This window comes from Dermacentor albipictus, unplaced genomic scaffold (assembly GCF_038994185.2).
Source record: "Dermacentor albipictus isolate Rhodes 1998 colony unplaced genomic scaffold, USDA_Dalb.pri_finalv2 scaffold_15, whole genome shotgun sequence".
Lineage (NCBI taxonomy): Eukaryota > Metazoa > Arthropoda > Arachnida > Ixodida > Ixodidae > Dermacentor > Dermacentor albipictus.
In genome coordinates, this window is record NW_027225569.1 from 12,163,048 (window position 1) to 12,180,829 (window position 17,782).

Genomic DNA, 17,782 nt, shown 5'->3' on the forward strand with positions numbered 1-17,782 from the left:
TGAAGGCTGGAAGGAACAGCACGTGACAAATGTCCAAAGGATAAAGATCAGGCGGGACGACAAAGAGATCCCCACTAAACACCTAATTTTGACATTCTGCACAAGCACTTTACCAGAGTATATTGAAACAGGCTATATGAAAATAAAACTAAGACCCTACATTCCGAACCCGCGCCGCTGCTTTAAGTGCCAGCGATTTGGTCACGGCTCTCAGAGCTGCCGGGGCCGTACCACATGTGCAAAGTGCGCTTCAAACGAACACCCTGCCGATAATTGTACCAAGGCACACCGCTGCGCAAACTGCGAGGGTGACCACCCTGCATACTCTCGGTCATGTCCTTCTTGGAAGAAGGAAAAGGAAATCATCACATTAAAGATCAAGGAGAACATTTCTTTTCAAGAAGCAAGAAAGCGTATTTCTTTTCTCCATACCGCAGGGTATGCTGGTGGGCCGCGTAGGGGGGCAGCACCGCAGCAGACTGGGGCATCAGCCCGGCCCACAAAGAGTGTGGCCACGGCAGTGTCCTCAGCCCCCCAGGCGACAGTAGCCAGCGCTGCTGCGCCATCTCTAAAGGAGGGCCCATCGACCTCTGGGTTAGTGGCCTCCAAGGCTCTGCTTTTCGAGGCAAGGCCTACCCTGAAAACACCCCGCTCTAGTGAGCGGAAGTCCAGCGGCTCCCAGGAGTCGATGGACACAACCCCGAGCCAGAAGGCGCATCCAGCGCTTCGGGAGCAGCGCGAGTCTGGCGACCGCTCCGAAAAAGACAGAACCCGTACCATAATCACGGGGCCTGAAACGGCTCCGTAAGTCATCTCTCTAACTTAACTCCTCTTGACACACAGCATAAAAACACGAACAATATGGCTACACAAATAATACACTGGATCGTTAGAGGTCTTATCCGCAACCTCGATGACATTAAAGAACTCTTACACAAACATAACCCAAAGGTGCTGTGTGTTCAGGAGACACATCCTAAATACACACAAACAAACTTCCTTTGTCAGTACGCCATCTACCGTAAAGACCGCAACGAGGCGAATACCTCGTCTGGCGGTGTTGCAATAATTGTAGGCAAGTCCGTAGCCTGTCACCAGGTCGCCCTTCAGACGCCCCTTGAGGCAGTGTCAATTCGGACAATTCTTTTTAATAAATTGATCACTGTATGTTGCTTATACATACCCCCCAATTTTCATCTGGAAAAAAGTGATTTTTATAACCTAATCGATCAGCTTCCGGACCCTTACCTACTCGCAGGCGATTTTAATGCACACCACACCATGTGGGGAGACTCTCGATGTGACGTAAGAGGCCGTTTCATTGAAAATTTTCTTGTGAACTCCGGTGCATGCCTCTTCAACAAGAAGGAGCCAACTTATTATAATATCCATAACAATTCATATTCATCAATAGACCTGTCTATTGGCTCGGCTTCAATTTTCCCGGACTTGCAATGGCATGTAATAAAAATCCATATGGAAGTGACCACTTTCCTGTAATGTTAAATTCAATGCCTCAACATGAAAGCCCCGTATATACACCCCGGTGGAAACTAGCCTCCGCCGAATGGAATGATTTTAAGGAAGCAACTTACTTATCCCGAGATTTTATCACTGATTTTAACATAGACAATGCTGTAGCATATTTTACTTCTTTTATATTGGACGCAGCTGAAAAGTTCATTCCCCAAACACAAGGTCTCTCTTGTAAAAGACAGGTACCCTGGTGGAATGAAGAGTACAGACTGGCACGAAAGAAACAAAACAAAGCGTGGGGTTTGCTGCGTCGCTCCCCGACTGCAGAAAACCTTATTGAATTTAAACTGGCAAAGTCACAAGGGAGGCGCACGCGGAGACAGGCAAGGAGAGCTAGCTGGGAGAGGTTTCTCTCGGGCATCACATCCTACACTCAAGAATCTAAAGTTTGGAATGGTGTAAGAAAGATAAAGGGGCAACAAATCCACCCTCTGCCCTTAGTGGACGACCAAGGGACTACCTTGGAGGACCAGGCGAACGCTCTGGGCGAACACTTCGAACATGTATCAAGCTCCACACATTACACAAAATCATTCCTCAAATATAAACACTTAGCTGAACTTAAGATACTTGATCGTAAATGCCGTCCGGATGAACCTTATAACCGTCCTTTTAACATTGCCGAGCTTAAAGCTGCATTGAGCACATGTAGAAGCTCTGCTCCGGGAGCTGATAGAATCATCTATGACATGATTAAGAACTTACACGAAGACACACAAATGACACTTCTGGCACTTTTCAACTCTATCTGGGCTGCCGGATACCTCCCATCCTCATGGAAGGAGGCTATTGTTATTCCCGTCTTGAAGCTGGACAAAGACCCTTCCTTGGAGGCAAGTTATCGCCGATAGCTCTTACAAGTTGTCTTTGTAAGCTATTCGAAAAAATGATTAATCGTAGGCTAATAAATTTCCTTGAACTGCACAATATGCTTGATCCTTATCAGTGTGGCTTCAGAGAAGGGCGCTCCACGACTGATCATCTTGTACGCATTGAAGCAAATATCCGCGATGCATTTGTACATAAACAGTTCTTCTTATCGATATTCCTCGATATGGAGAAGGCGTACGACACGACGTGGCGATACGGGATCTTACGAGACTTGTCGGAGATGGGCAACCGTGGAAATATGCTAAACATAATCAGTGGCGTAGCCAGAAATTTTGTTCGGGGGGGGGGGCTACGCCACTGGCCCCATGTATATATATATATATATACATGGGGCCAGTGGCGCAGCCAGATATTTTGTTGTGGCATTTAAAAGAAAAAGTTTAATTCTAGTGACTACTGCTTTCCAATTTTTTTATTTAGGTGGTCAATTATTTATTAAAAATCGGCCAAATCAAAAATTTTCAGAAAACGAAGCTATGAAGTTTAAAACTCCGTGACTCAACAATTAAACATGATATCGCAATTCTGTGAATTGCATCTAATAGTACATCTACAGCGCACAAAATGGATATGTTACACATGAATCTCCAAAAAATTTAGTATTGTGGAAATACGGCTTGTGCAGAACCCTTGTACACAACGTAATCAATTCACGTAAGATACAAATTGACATAGCAAATTTGCCCGCTTTGACTGTTATAATAGATGCCGTTTACAGAACCACAATGTCTGTTATTCATGCATAGCTATTAGTTTGTAAACGTCGTGCTTCTATATTTTCAAACTTTCGAATTTTTCAAAATATTTTAAACAACATTCAGGCCCTAAATAGAAGTTGTGTTTCCAAAAGAACTAGAATTTAACTTTCTCTCTCAAATGCAACGAATTTCAATAAAAGCGATTAGCAGGATTATCTAAGAAAAGAGTTTCTGCGTTTTACAAGTATCTGAATAGGCCGCGTCGGATTGGGCCCGAGCTAAAGCTTCCTCTTAAACAATTTGTCAAGGGATCAAATCCATGAATAAATGCATTGTCATTGCCAAAGATGCTGCAAAGGAATTCTTGAACGCTACGCACAGTCAAAATAATAAAATATGTATTCTTTAATAAAAGAATATACTCGTATGTGCCAAAAGTATTGCCCAAAATAACTGATATCAATGCTTCCTTATTTTTGTCTATTTAAATAAAGAAAATATCACACGAACTTTAGAACTATATCGGTTCGAAACCAGGAAAACAGTGCATGCCACTGATATGAAATATAAAAGGCAATGAACTGAACAAGTTGAGGACAAATTTGTTAATGAAACTTTGTCATGCAAGAACCGTGCTTACATTCTTGTATATATGAAATGGCCAGTGAAAAATCTCAATGACGCTGTAATTTGTTTTAATGTATTACGCAGAAGCAGCTGTCACCGGTCGTGTATCGTGAGTAATTGCACCGAAATCAGTCGCAACAGAGGGCACGTATAAAAAGCAGGAATTCTGCAAGGTATACGAGGGCAAGTCAAATAAATGTAAGCCAACAACGGGGTACTTCATTTAAACGTAGTCTTCATGAGAATTCAGACATTTGTCCCATTGACTAACGAGTCGCGTGATTCCCGTCTTATAAAACTCCTTGGGTTGCTGCTTCAAAAAGTCTGTATCTGGTTCCCTTGAGCTGTTTTTTCGGTTGCCCCAAAATGTAGAAGTCGCAAGGTGACAGGTCTGAGCTGTATGGCGGATGCTGCAGCGTTTCCCACTTGAACTTTGCCAGTTTTGTATTAACCACATAAGCGACATGGGGACAGGCATTGTCGTGGAACAAAATGACCCCATTCGCAATTTTCCACGTTGTTCGTTCTTGATTGCGACACACTGCCGTTCTGGCGTTTCACAATATCGGAAACAATTGATAGCCTCTCAAGATTTAGCAAATTCTATCAGTAATGGACCCTGACGACCGAAAGAAAAGTCAACAACACCTTTCCAGCGGAAATGATGGCCTTTGCGTTCTTTGGGCATGGTAAATTCGAATGTTTCCACTGTAAGCTTTGCCGTCGTGTTTCAGGCTCGTAGTAGTGGCACGAAGGTTCGTCCCCGATCACAATTGCAAACATGAAGTCGTCATCCTCATTGTGATACCCGATCAGATGAGTCAAGGCAGCGTGACACTACTCCGTCTTCTCGCTATGGATCAAAATCTTGGGGATCCATTGCGCATCAAAGAGCCGATAACCGAGAAGCTCATGAATTAAGGCGTGAACCGAACCGTGACTGATATTCAGACAGTCTGCCAGTTCATCGATGCTTATCCTCCGTTCTTGTTTCATCAGCTCATGAACCTTTGAAATTGTGTGGGGGTTGATTGCACGATGGTTTTGGCCCGGTCTTGGAATGTCTTTACAACGTCCTTTAAACCGTTTGCTCCAACGCTTCACAGTGGTCAATGAAATGCCGTGTTCAACGTAAACGGCAGCCATACGGCGATTAATTTCTGTTTCAGAAATACCTTTAGCTGTCAAAAACTTCGCGACACCGAGCTGTTCAACTTTTGAAGTGTCCGTTATGTGACGCAACCATATTCAACCCAGTGTATGAGAGCATTAAAGAACATTTATCTTCACACCTGCGTGTCACTTTTGTAAATGAGACATGCCGTTCTCCTACGCGCATGCCTCGCAGATAATGAACCGAACCATTATTGCGTGGTTAGGGTAGGCGCACTTTCATTTGACTCGCCCTCGTACATTAGAAATGTAAGGATACAATGGGATATACAAATGTGAAAATACGGCTTGATAAAGGACAAACAAGTGTCACTGGAAACATAGTTCACTGCATGTATACACAAAACATCGCAACAAGATATTTAAGTATACGTGTAAGACTCCAATGAGTCTATGTATGTAAGAAAAAGTAACTGTATGTAATGCGTCAAACAAGGCAAATAAACATGTTGCACAATCATAGATTCACAGAATCCTAGATTCCGCCCCCATTCCATCCACTCCGCCCGATGTATTGTGTGCGACGGAAGGCGGCGCGCTTGCTCCCCGCATTTCTCCTTTGCGCACACAAGACTGAGCCACCATCGTCGGCTCACCCATTCCACCTCCCCCCCCCCCCCCCTACGCTTTCATTCGCACATACAGCATGCAGCGCGTGGTCACGATTTTATCACCCTTGGACTTTATACGAAACATGAGGGCGACGGCGACAGCAGGAATGCGCCTGGAGTGTCCATGTAATTGCTTTCGCAATAATACAATAAACGTATCCGGAAACTGAAGCGTCCCGTCGCCCATTACTTTCCGCAAAAGAAGTATCAAAATCGAACTTTCACCATGCGACAATTCGCTGCGCCGCAACAATATATTTTTTTTCTGTGAGGCGGAGGCACCGAAATGGAAAAAAAAAACGCATAGGAAAGTATGTTGGCCAGAATCGAATGCCTACATCGGGCACCTAATGGGGCTACAGAATTAATACCGAAGAAAACATGAGACGATTGGCCCACTGAGAACCATACGCATATTGCTCAGTATCCTACACCGGCGAAACAAGACTTTCCGGAAAGGTTCCGCTCAAGGAACGCGGTGCAGTCCTTCGAGTCCCCACAGTGATGGCGGCGAGCGACCATTGTTTTTTTTTTTCTCGTCTGCTAGCCAGAAAGCTTCCAAAACTCTGTCAGGTCAAAATCCGCTCGGCCAGAGCAAACCGAACGCCCACCGAAGTGCACCGCGCGGTGGTCGGGGCCGTACGAGAAAAACATATGCGCTCTGGCTCGCTCTGGCAGCCCGCGGGTAGGGTAGCGAGAAAGAAAAAAATTGAAGAGGCTCAATGTGTTCTCGGTGAATAAAAGTCAAAGTAGAAAAAATAAATAAGAACGTAGTTACTTTGGCTGGCTTTAGTGTCTTGACATGGTTGTTCTGGCGTAGGTTAAAATAGTGTTGATATTTTTTTATGTGACATGACGGCACAAATGAACCACCCCAACACATCGTCTCATTGGACCTCGCTGCGTGCTTTGTCAACTCGTCTGCTAGTGTGTTGATTTGGCTTGTCCCGTTGTATGTTCCGATGAAAGACTTTAGAAAAGTCAATGGACCTTTGGCGTCAAATGTTTATAACAACATTAAATCAACAAAGTTCCGCAATTGAAAATTTAAAGCACAACTTTGGAAATGTCAATGCACGTTTCACATCAAGAGCTTATGATATTTATACCCATAAAGTTCCGCAATTGATATCCATGCGCTCCTTAGATTCCGTGGCCTCAGTGAGATGCCGCGGCGAGCCCGATCACCATCAAAGCGCCCTTGAAACTTTGTGCTCGGATGGGCTGCTTGGCGTTATGTGACTGCCGGTGTATGGGCGTTGCCACGAAATCCAGCTCGAGTTCGCAATCTTCGCGGTTAAATGTCTTTTCGAGCGTCAAAAAGACATTCTAGACAAAATCCAGAGTGATTTCCGGCGCCGGGGGTCGCTTTGGTCGGCGGTGCATAGACAGCACAAAAAAATTTCGGGGGGGGGGGGGGCTGAAGCCCCATAAGCCCCCCCCCCCTTGGCTACGCCCCTGAACATAATAGAAAGCTATCTGTCGAAACGTACGTTCCGCGTGAAAATCGGCAATGTATTGTCGCGAGCTTTTATACAAAAAAATGGTGTACCTCAAGGAGGTGTGCTTAGCTGCATACTCTTTATCGTGAAAATGAACACCCTCCGTGCTTCATTACCGCCAGCCATTTTTAGAGCGCAGCTCTTTGGCGTCCGTTCCTGGGTTTCGCGTCGTCGTCGGCGTCGTCGTCGTCGTCGTCGGCGTCGGCGTTGTCGGCGTTGTCGTCGGCCTCGTAACCAGCTCGCCTCCGCCGCCGCGCTCCGCCACCGCGCATGCGCCGCTGCTCCGCCGCCGCGCATGCGCGCTGTCGGCTCTCCGGGCGAGGGAGGATGATGGAAGGGAGGAGGAGAGACTGTGGAGGAGGGCTGGCTACACAAATGGCTCTTTGGCGTCCGTTCCTGGGTTTCGCGTTGTCGTCGGCCTCATAACCAGCTCCGCCCCCCTTTCATCCCCCCAGCGCTAGCAGCGACCGACTGATACCGCTTTCGTGAGTCCGCTACCGCACTCACGAAAGACGTCGTGCACTTCCTGCAACTCGCATTAACCGTCCATCGATCCACACTGATGTTAGTAGTGGGGGACTTTAATGTTGACATAAAGACAAACAGCAATTTCCTAACACTTATGCGGGAGAACATCCCGTTCCTCTCGCTCGTAACGCGTCCCACGGCTGTGACAACCTCGCGAGGCACTTGTATAGATCTCGTCTTTGAGAATCAAGCATTGGTGTACCAAGTCGAACATATATCAGTCTATTTCTCCGACCACAAAGCTTCCTTCATGACTGTCAAGAACTGTTAATGGAGTCTTTGTTAAAGGAATACGTGTGAAAAATAAAAAAAAAATTCTGTGATAGCGCATACATGTGTTGCTCGATTTCTTTGCCTCAATCTATCGAAAAGGTGAAACAGCTTATTTGCTGCGCTCAAATTTCGCATTAGGAAGTAGCGTAATCGTCGGTAATTTTTTTTTTATTCTGTTTACGTAGATGATATACAAATAGGTTTCAAATCCTGCAACCTTGCAGTGTGTGAGAGGCAAGTACAACAGGGCTTGAACAAAGTATCTAAATGGGCGGACGAAAACGGATTTAAAGTGAACCCGAACAAAAGTTCTTGTGTGCTTTTCACAAGAAAGAGAGGCCTCGTTGCAGATCCTGATATCCAAATGTACGGCCAGCAAATCCCTGTGAACAAAGAGCACAAGTTCCTAGGTGTCATACTTGACTCTAAACTAACATTTATTCAACACATAAAATACCTCAAGGTAAAATGCTTAAAAACAATGAACTTACTGAAAATTTTATCCCATACAGCATGGGGCAGCGACAGAAAATGTTTGATGAATCTTCACAAAAGCCTCATTCGATCACGATTGGACTACGGTGCCGTGATTTATCATTCTGCAGCCCCGAGCGCGCTAAAGATGCTAGATCCGGTTCACCATTTAGGAATTAGACTGGCCACTGGCGCTTTCAGAACAAGTCCCATTGAAAGTTTGTATGTCGAATCAAATGAGTGGTCACTCCATCTCCAGAGAACATACATCAGCCAAACATATTTCCTGAAAGTCCACTCTAATCCTGAACATCCGTGCTTTAATACCCTTAACGATATGACATATGACACGCTCTTCCGTAATCTTCCCTCTGTAAGACGGCCCTTCTCACTTCGTGTGAGGGAGCTTAGTGTTGAAATGGATGTCCCAATCCTCAAACATCGCCTAATGCATCCAGCCAAGCTGCTACCTCCTTGGGAGTGGCAGATGATACAATGCGATACATCTTTCATACAAGTTACAAAACACGCTCCAGAGATTGCAATACAAATGCATTTCCGGGAACTCCAATACAAACACTCCTGCTCGGAGTTCTACACAGACGCATCGAAGTCACGCGAGGGGGTGTCCTATGCAGCCGTCGGCCCATCCTTTTCAGAATCCGGTGTACTGCATCCGGAAGCAAGCATCTTTACGGCTCAGGCCTACGCACTATTGTCGGCTGTAAAGCATATAAGGAGAACAAAACTCAAAAAATCTCTTATATATACGGACTCCCTAAGCGCTGTGAAGGCTTTGATGTCATTTTGTAAGCACAAAAATCCAGTAACCAATGAACTATATCCCGTCCTATGTAAATCATATATCTGTAACCAGCACGTCATCATATGCTGGGTGCCGGGTCATAGGGGCATCGAAGGTAACGTTCTGGCGGACCAGATGGCCACATCAATTGCATCGTATTCTGCTCATCCTACTGCTGCAGTCCCTGTCACAGACCTGAGGCCCTTCTTGCGCAGGAAACTGCGAAACTACTGGCAACGATTGTGGGACAGGGAAACAAATAATAAGCTGCACGTAATAAAGCCACAATTAGGGTTCTGGCCTTCTGCAATAAAATCACGGCGGACAGATGTCCTATTCTGTCGTCTTAGAATAGGACACACATTTGGCACCCATAACTTTTTACTCACCGGAAATGACCCTCCAACATGTGGCAGATGCGGGGAGAGGCTGACCGTGCTCCACGTTCTCTTGGAGTGTCGGAAAGCCGAATCTGAGAGAAGGAGACATTTTTCCTTAGCATACCGTCAACACATTCCTCTTCATCCTGTAATGTTTCTCGGTCCAGAACCGCTTTTTAATAGAAACACTGTCCTAGGTTTCCTCAGAGATGTTGTCCTACACGTTATTAGTCCCACACATTCGTAGCGCTTCCTCTCTTGAGAGGATGCCGCTGTGAAAGTCATACTTTTTAGCACATGCCTCCAGGCCCTTGTGTTTCAAGGGCTCTGGCAAGGCAGTAGTGCTCCAGGTAATTTTACCATCTCACAGATCTTTTATAATGCACCATTCCCTCACGATTGACTTTATTTGTCATAGAACATGTCATTGTCATCGACATAATCTTATAACACATAGATTTTACGCACTCTAGAGCGACTATTTTTAAGGCCACTTTGCAGCCACCTCACACCAACATCATTGAACTCATAACTACATTGCGAATTCATCAACACTGGCTTGGCGCTCTTTGGCCATACCTGGCCCTTGCGCCAATAAAAACTAAACATTCATTCATTCAAGCGGTATCGCGATGCAACATGGAGAAGCGTTCCCCGACCGCCCGAACGGCTTTTACAGGCGAAGGGGTGGCTGTCAACACCTGTGGCGCGCCCCGACAGCGGCCACACAACGGCAGAACCAATCGGTTGCATCATGACCGTGAAGGCGGCGTTCCGCAGAACGCGAGCGGCTTCGTCAAACGAATGAGCGGTTATCGACACCCGCGGCGCGTCCCGACATCAGCCGCGCAGCGGCGGAGCCAATCGGCCGCCTATCGGCCGCACCATGACAGTCAAGGAGGCGTTCCCCCGTGCACGGGCGACTCAAACGAGCGAATGCATGCTCGCCGAGGCGTCTAAAGGCGTGTCGCGCGGCTCGGGCGGCACATATAAATGAATAGGGGGCCGTGATCACGTGTGACTTGCAGTGTTCTGCCGGTGACTCGACCGGTGGTCAGGCGTTGCATGGTCCGCCCGCCACGCGATACGACGCTGGAGGCGTTGCGCATCACGCTAGCGGTTCGAGGGAACCCATACGCCTTTAGCAACATGCGTGGCGTGTTTCGACGCCACCTACTGCGCGTCGGATCCAAAGAGCAAGCCGCCAGTGTGGAGGAGCCTGACGCAAGTCCCAAGTAGAGCGAATGAGCCATGGCCGATCGTCACGTGCGTGCCACGTCAGGCATGTGGGCGCTGATGATATCGACGATTCGTTCCAAGAGCGCCCGCATTCGCGCGTTTTGTAGCAGCAGAGGATACACCTGCGGTGTTAGTGGTTGCGCGGCACACTGCTTTATCTCGTCCGTGACTTCGCGTGTTAATATACACTCATTGAGGAAGTGTGCGACGCTCTCGCACTTCCTTCCGCAGGGACAGGTCGGTGCACTCTGCAATCGAAAGCGTGCGAAGTAGTATGGAAATCTTCCGTGCGCTGTTAACAGAGTAGTCAATTGGCGCGACGGCGGAAAAAAACGCGGGATGCAGAACGTCGCAGGGACCCACTTATATAACCCCGTATCCTTGTGGTCAGCCGACCAACGAGCGTTCCATCGCGCCGTCGTCTCTCTGTGGAACGAGGAACGCACGACGCGAAACGTGAACTGTGTGCGTCTTAAAATGCCTCGTGATGCCGCCGCATTCGCCGCCATGTCGGCCAGTTCATTGCCATACTCGCCCCTGTGGGCGGGGACGTGATGAAGAATAAACGGGGCGCGTTTCTCCAGGCGTTGAAGCTTCTGTTTGATGGCTTGGATCCTGGTGTCGTTGGTGGTAGGGCGCTCGAGTGTCGTGAGCAGAGATAGGCTGTCAGAGTAAACATAAAACGGTGGCGCAGGATCGTGCAAAAGGATGTAGTTGAGCGCGTCTTGAAAGGCGAGCACTTCAGCACAATACTCGCTTGCCGCGACGCTCAGACGGTATACCGCCGCACGGCGACTATCCTCTCCCGCGGCGTCAGCACTACCACTGCGGCTCCGGCCGACCGGGACGTAAACGACCCGTCTGTGTAAACGTGGGTGCCCGGACGTCTGGCGGCGCGCGCCGCCTCGTGTACTTGTAAGCGCTCGAAGCCGAAGCCTCGCGCCTCCGACGGGTGGTCGCGCCAACAGTCTCGCGGGAACAACACTTCGGCCGCGGCGTAACTGGAACGTCCAAAAGTGACGGGTCGTCGCCGTTGGAAGAGGTCGAACTCGGTGTTTAATCGATCTAGTTCGGGCTTCAGTTGTGGTTGATCTTATAGAACCTGCAGCGCCTCCGTGCGCGTGGTGCGGTACGCCCCAGTGAGCGCCAGCAAAAGCGTGCGCTGCACCGTGTTTATGCGCGCTCGAAGACGACAGTCGGGTTGCGCACTCCACCACACGGGCGAAGCATGCGCGATGGCCGGCAACAGGACCTGGCGATAAAGTTGTCTGCGGATCTTGGCATCGAGGGTCGCGTGCATGCGGACGAAAGTGATGGACTTCATCGCGAGCGTCTCGGCCTTGCGTTGCAGATATGCCGCGTGGTCAAAGAACGATAATCGTCTATCGATCATAACGCCGAGAATCTTGACGGAATTCTTGAATGTAAGGCCCTTCTTACTGTCATCAATCTTGATGGTCGGTTTGCTTTTTTCCATGCCCCCTCCTGCCGAATGAAAAAAGGACACATTCAGTTTTGTCATGGTTGAGGCGGACCTCGGTGGTGGTTGTCCATGCCTTGATTGAAGTCAGGGCGGCCGCGGCTTTCGCCATGGTGTCGAGGCGGTTTTTCCCCGGGACCAGGACCACTGTGTCGTCCGCGTACGCCTGAATGCGGACTCCCTCCGGCATTTGCAAGCGCAGCAGGCCATCCACGACAACATTCCAAAGCAGGGGGGCCAGTGGCGACCCTTGGGGACTGCCTAATGTCGCGTCCGTCACGATGACTCCCGAGTGGCATTGGAATTCCACCGAGCGATCGCCGAGGAACGTCCGCAGCAGGTCCACCAAGTTGCTGGGGCACTGGCGCTCCCTGAAGTAATTTAAAACGAGGGGGTGCCAAAGGCTATCAAATGCCCCCTGGAAATTCAGGGAGATCAGCGTGACTGGCGTGCCCCGCGCTCTGTACTCTCCGATGTATTGGCACAGAGATGTCAACGCCTGGACTCCACTGCGACCATGTGTGAATCCGAATTGATTGGGATGCACGTAATTTCCCGTGAGGAGAAAGTGGTAAAGGCGGCCGAACAGCAAGCGCTCCAGCACCTTTCCGAGGATTGACGTCATGCATATGGGGCGGTAAGCCTGCGGCGTGTCCAGTGGTTTGCCAGGTTTCGCAATGAATATGCCCCTGCCTTTCCGCCACACCATGGGGAAGTGGCCCAGGGTTAGTGCGGTATTAAAAATGTTTAGTACAAAACGCCGGTGGAACGTGTAGAGGGCGACCACCACGTCAGTCGTTAAGCCATCCGGACCTGGGGCCCAGCCGTTTACAAGCTTGGCGAGCGTGGCAGCGAGCTCTCCGGCGGTGAATTGGCGGTCCTGCACACGTGATACGCAGGGCCGCGCGCTCTGCTCGCGTATCTCTTTATGCTCTGGCAGGTCCGTTCGAGCGTCGTCCTTGGCTATCAAGGAGTGTAAGAGCAGTGCGGCCGACTGCAGGACGCTGTCCGTCCGACCGCCGTCTGATGTTATCAACGGCGGCAAATGCAGCTGCCCTTTTCTCTTACCAAAGGCCGCCCGGAACGGCGCCGAGAACAGCGACTTGCGGCTGCAATCGTCGCATCTCTCACGTGCATCCGACGCCTTCGCGTGTTCAATCCTGCGTCGGAACTTTGCGAGTGCCTCGCTATAACGTTGGCGGTGGCTCGGCCGCAACGCGTCGTCCCGACACCTTTGGAAACGACGCCGCAGGGCCCGCGTTCGGCTCTTTTCAACCTGCAGGTCCGGCGTCCACCAACTCTTTCCCGGCTTGTGCGGGAGGACCGGCCTGAGATGTTTGCGGCGCACGTTCTCGATGACCGTATACATTTGGCTGAGCATCGCTTCAAGCGCCTGCGGCGAGCTGATGTTCGCTGGTGGTCGCGCAATTCGACAACGAAATATAGCCGGCCGGACTTTGTCAAGCGTCTCTCTCGCACGCTGCCGCTGTACAGCACGAGATCGATCGCGCGGTGCTCAGAAAATGTGACATCAGACGACACGCTCCACTTGTATCCACGACGGACGAGCGCGGGGGTCGCCAGCGTCACATCGATCCACCTGTCCGTGTAGATGTTGCAGTAGGTGGGGGGGGGGGGACGCCGCGTCGTTCAAAACGACCAACTCTCGTGCCGCCGCAAACTCGATCACGCGGGAACCGCTGTTGTCGTGGGCTCGCGGGCCCCACATGGCGTGCTTTGCATTGAGGTCGCCCATGACCAGGATCTCATGCATGTTATTGTTGTCCAAGCACGCCGAGAGTTCGTCGAGGGTCGGCTCGATGGAGCAGTGCGGCGGCGCGTACGCTGCGATGAGCAACCACTCGCGCTGTGCTGTAGTGCATCGTACCGCGACCACCCGCCGGGAAACGTACACCGGGAAGACGTCGAAGCGCGGGCGGCGAACAAAGACTGCGCTCAGCGGCTCCTCTTCCACTCCAAAATAAGCGAAGTCCGGCGGCAGTTGCGGCTTCGTTTTGCTGGTACAAGGCGGATCGTTTATTGCCGCGATTGTGATGTCGAGTTCCTGCATCCGACGCGTCGCGGCCGCCAGCGCGCGCTTCGCGTGGTCCAGGTTAAGTTGCATCACAACGACCGTTTCCGGTGGTGACATGTCGACGCTCGAGCGGGTGTGTCCGCGACGCTCGCCAGCCCGCCGCCGCGTCGCGCCGCTCGCACCCCCCCACCCCTCGGCGCTCTCTTTACTGGGGCTCGCCATACTGGGTGCGCGCTCGGAGGCGAGCCACCCTCTCTACAAGAACCGGGCAGTCCGGAAAACCGGTGGGGTGGCTCTTATCACTGCGGCCCGCCCTGCCGCACTCCGAACAGCACACCGCAACGTCACCCATCTTTACCTTGCATGTGACGGTCAGATGATTTCCACCACACTTCATACATTGTGCTTTTGCCGGGTCCGCCTGGTGCGGGCACGTCATGCGCCCGTGGCCGTAAGTCGCGCAGTAGGTGCACGTCGGGACGTGTAAGTCTTCTCGCGCGCGCACCGAAGTCCAGCCGACCGACAGGCGCGGTCGCGACATGAGCTTTCGAAAGCTCGCCGAGTCCACCTCAGCCACGTACGCGCGCGTGCCCCCCTTTTCGCGAAACGCCACACGGACCTTGCACTGCTCAAGATCTAACTCGAGCCCCTTGTTGCGTTCGTTTAGTTACTTTAGAAACTCATCGGGGCCGACATCAGGATCGACTCCCGAAAACTTTACGTGGGGTTTGCGCCTCTCTGCGACACGCATGATGATTGCTGCGCGCGTGATCTCATTACCGCCTATGGCCTTTTCTAAGTTCTTAATTGACTGCCCGTTATCAGTGAAGACGGTCAGCCCGTACCTTGTGTGGCGCAAGGTGACGTCCCTGATGTCCTTGTCAGTCGGGTCCACGTTCGCTTTGAGAAGGCGGAGCACGTCCCGAGCCGGCGTCTGCGTCGACGCCACCGGCGTCAGGAAGGCGACGTGCTTGTGCCGCGTGTCGGTCGCCGCCTCCCCGGCGCCCGCCGCCGCAACACCACCGGGTCCGGCGCGGACCGCGCCGACAGCGGGCGCCCGCAGGCGCGCCCGCCGGGCCGCCGGCGCCCGAGGGCGCAGCGACCGCGCGCTCAAGCGCGGCGGCGCCACGACCGGCGGGCCCCGGGCCAGTCGTCATGGCCGCAGGATCGCCCAGGCCGGCCTCGAGGACCGCCAGGCGCCGCTGTAACTCGGCGGCCTCGCGACGCGCCTCGATCAGCTGGCCCCGCAACGCGAGGGCCGCGCCGCGCTCCGTGGCCGTCTCCGCTCGAAGCTCCGTTTTCCATTCGGCGCAGAGGCCGGCCATCTCAAAGAGCCGCGTCAGGAAGAAGCTGCGCGCCTCCACGGGCACGCGGTTGGCCGGGAGGTTGCAGAACGCGACGGCCTCGTCGATGATCTCGCGCAGCCGACCCCGCGTCCCGGAACCGGGGTCGCCGGGAACCGCCGCCGCCACGGCCGTGCCCTCCGAGACGGATGAGAGGGCCTCCTCCTCCTCGCCACCACCCGCCGGTAGCCGGGTCTCGTCCTTGGCGGCTGGGAGCTGATCAACCAGCTCACTGAAACGCGCGAGAACCGCGTCGCCGTCCTCCGAAAAATCAGAGCCCCGCGAGCGGGGCGACCCCCAGGCGGCCGGCGGCCGCGGGGGGGGGGGGGGGGGGGCGGGGCGGCGACGCGGTCTTGCCCCTGCGCGAGCTCGGCATGGCCGGGCTCAGGCTCAAAGGGTATGAGCCCTGGCCATCTTGTGCCCGGTGGCCGGCCGAGCAAGAAATCACCCAAAAATCGAAAATGAAACCCTTCCCCGCCCGGTTTTTTTGCGCCGAATAGAGTCCCTACACGTTTAAAAACAACCCCGGCTGAAATTTGGAAGTGCCGAATGCGAAATACCTTGTTTTCGCAGCGAAAGCAGGAGCCCGATTCCGCCGGCCAGCCAGACACTTGCACGAGCGCGCGTGCGTACCGTGTACCGCCCCAGTAAACTTTATTTCTGTTGGCCTCTAGTGAACCACATACGGTGAACTGGACGTGGCCGCGCTTTTGACGCCTTAGTCCGGTCACGCACTATTATAAAACGCCAAACAAGAATTCCTTTTGGAACCCGTCCTCGCGTTTACCTCTGCCACTTCAAACAAGAAAAACATCCAGCACTGAACTTTCCTCTATATATGGTAGCTGGCCTGAGCTTGTGCTGGCGCAATTCAATTATCATGTGGCGGTAGTACCACCCCAGTAAACTTTACTTCTGTTGGTCTCTAGTTAGCCATATACGGCGAACTGGACGCGGCAGCACTTTTCAAACCTCAGTTCTGTCACGCACTCTAATAAAATGCCATACCAAAGTCCTTTTTGGAACCCGTCCTCGCGTTTACCCTTATGAAAATGTATTTAGAGTTCCTTTAGAACTCCTAATGAGTTCCTATGGAGTCAAAAGGGACTCTATAGGAACTCGCGATCTATAGAGTCGTCTGCATAGAATCTCTATAAGAAGTCTATAGAAACCTTTCTATAGAAACAACTCATTTCACACACAATAGATGTTCTATAGAGGGTGTATTGACGTCCTATGTACTGAATTCTATAAAGCAATTTTTATAGAATGTCTTTAAAACTTCTAACGCGACCTGTCTATAGAATGGCTCTCCATTCGTTCTCTATAAATGTTCTATAGAGATTCTATTGATATCATATGTACTAAATTCTATAAAATAATGTCTATAGAAAGTTTTTAACACTTCTAATGCGTCTTGTCTATAGACTGACTCTCCATTCACGCTCTATAAGCAGTCTATAGAGGGTTTATTGTCATCATATGTACAATATTCTATAAAATAATGTCTATAGAAAGTTTTTAACACTTCTAATGCGGCTTGTCTATAGACTGACTCTCCATTCACGCTCTATAAGCAGTCTATAGAGGGTTTATTGTCATCATATGTACAATATTCTATAAAATAATGTCTATAGAAAGTTTTTAACACTTCTAATGTGACTTGTCTATAGACTGACTCTCCATTCACCCTCCATAAATGTTCTATAGAGGTCGTATTGACATTTTATGTACCACATTCTATAGAAAAAAGTTTATAGAACGTTTTTGGAAACGTTCTATAGAGGTCGTATTAACATCTTATGTGCCAAATCCTACAGAAAAATGTTAATAGAACCTTTTTAGAACTTCTAATGCGGCCTGTCTATAGAATGGCTCTACATCCTCTATAAAAGTTCTATAGAGGTCGTGTTGACATCTTATGTACCAAATTCTATAGAAAAAAATTTATAGAACGTTTTCAGAACTTCTAATGCGGCCTGTCTCTAGACTGGCTCTCCATTCCCGTTCTAAAAGTGTGCCATCATATGGCATACGTACTGAGTTCTGTAAAGGAACGTTTATAGGAAATTAAACAAGCTAAAGTGCGGCCTGTCTAAGAACGGCTCTATATTTTCACTCTATAAACAGTACCCAGTATCCAGTGCATCGCCGGATTATGGGACCAGTGCCGCGCGCTGGATGCAT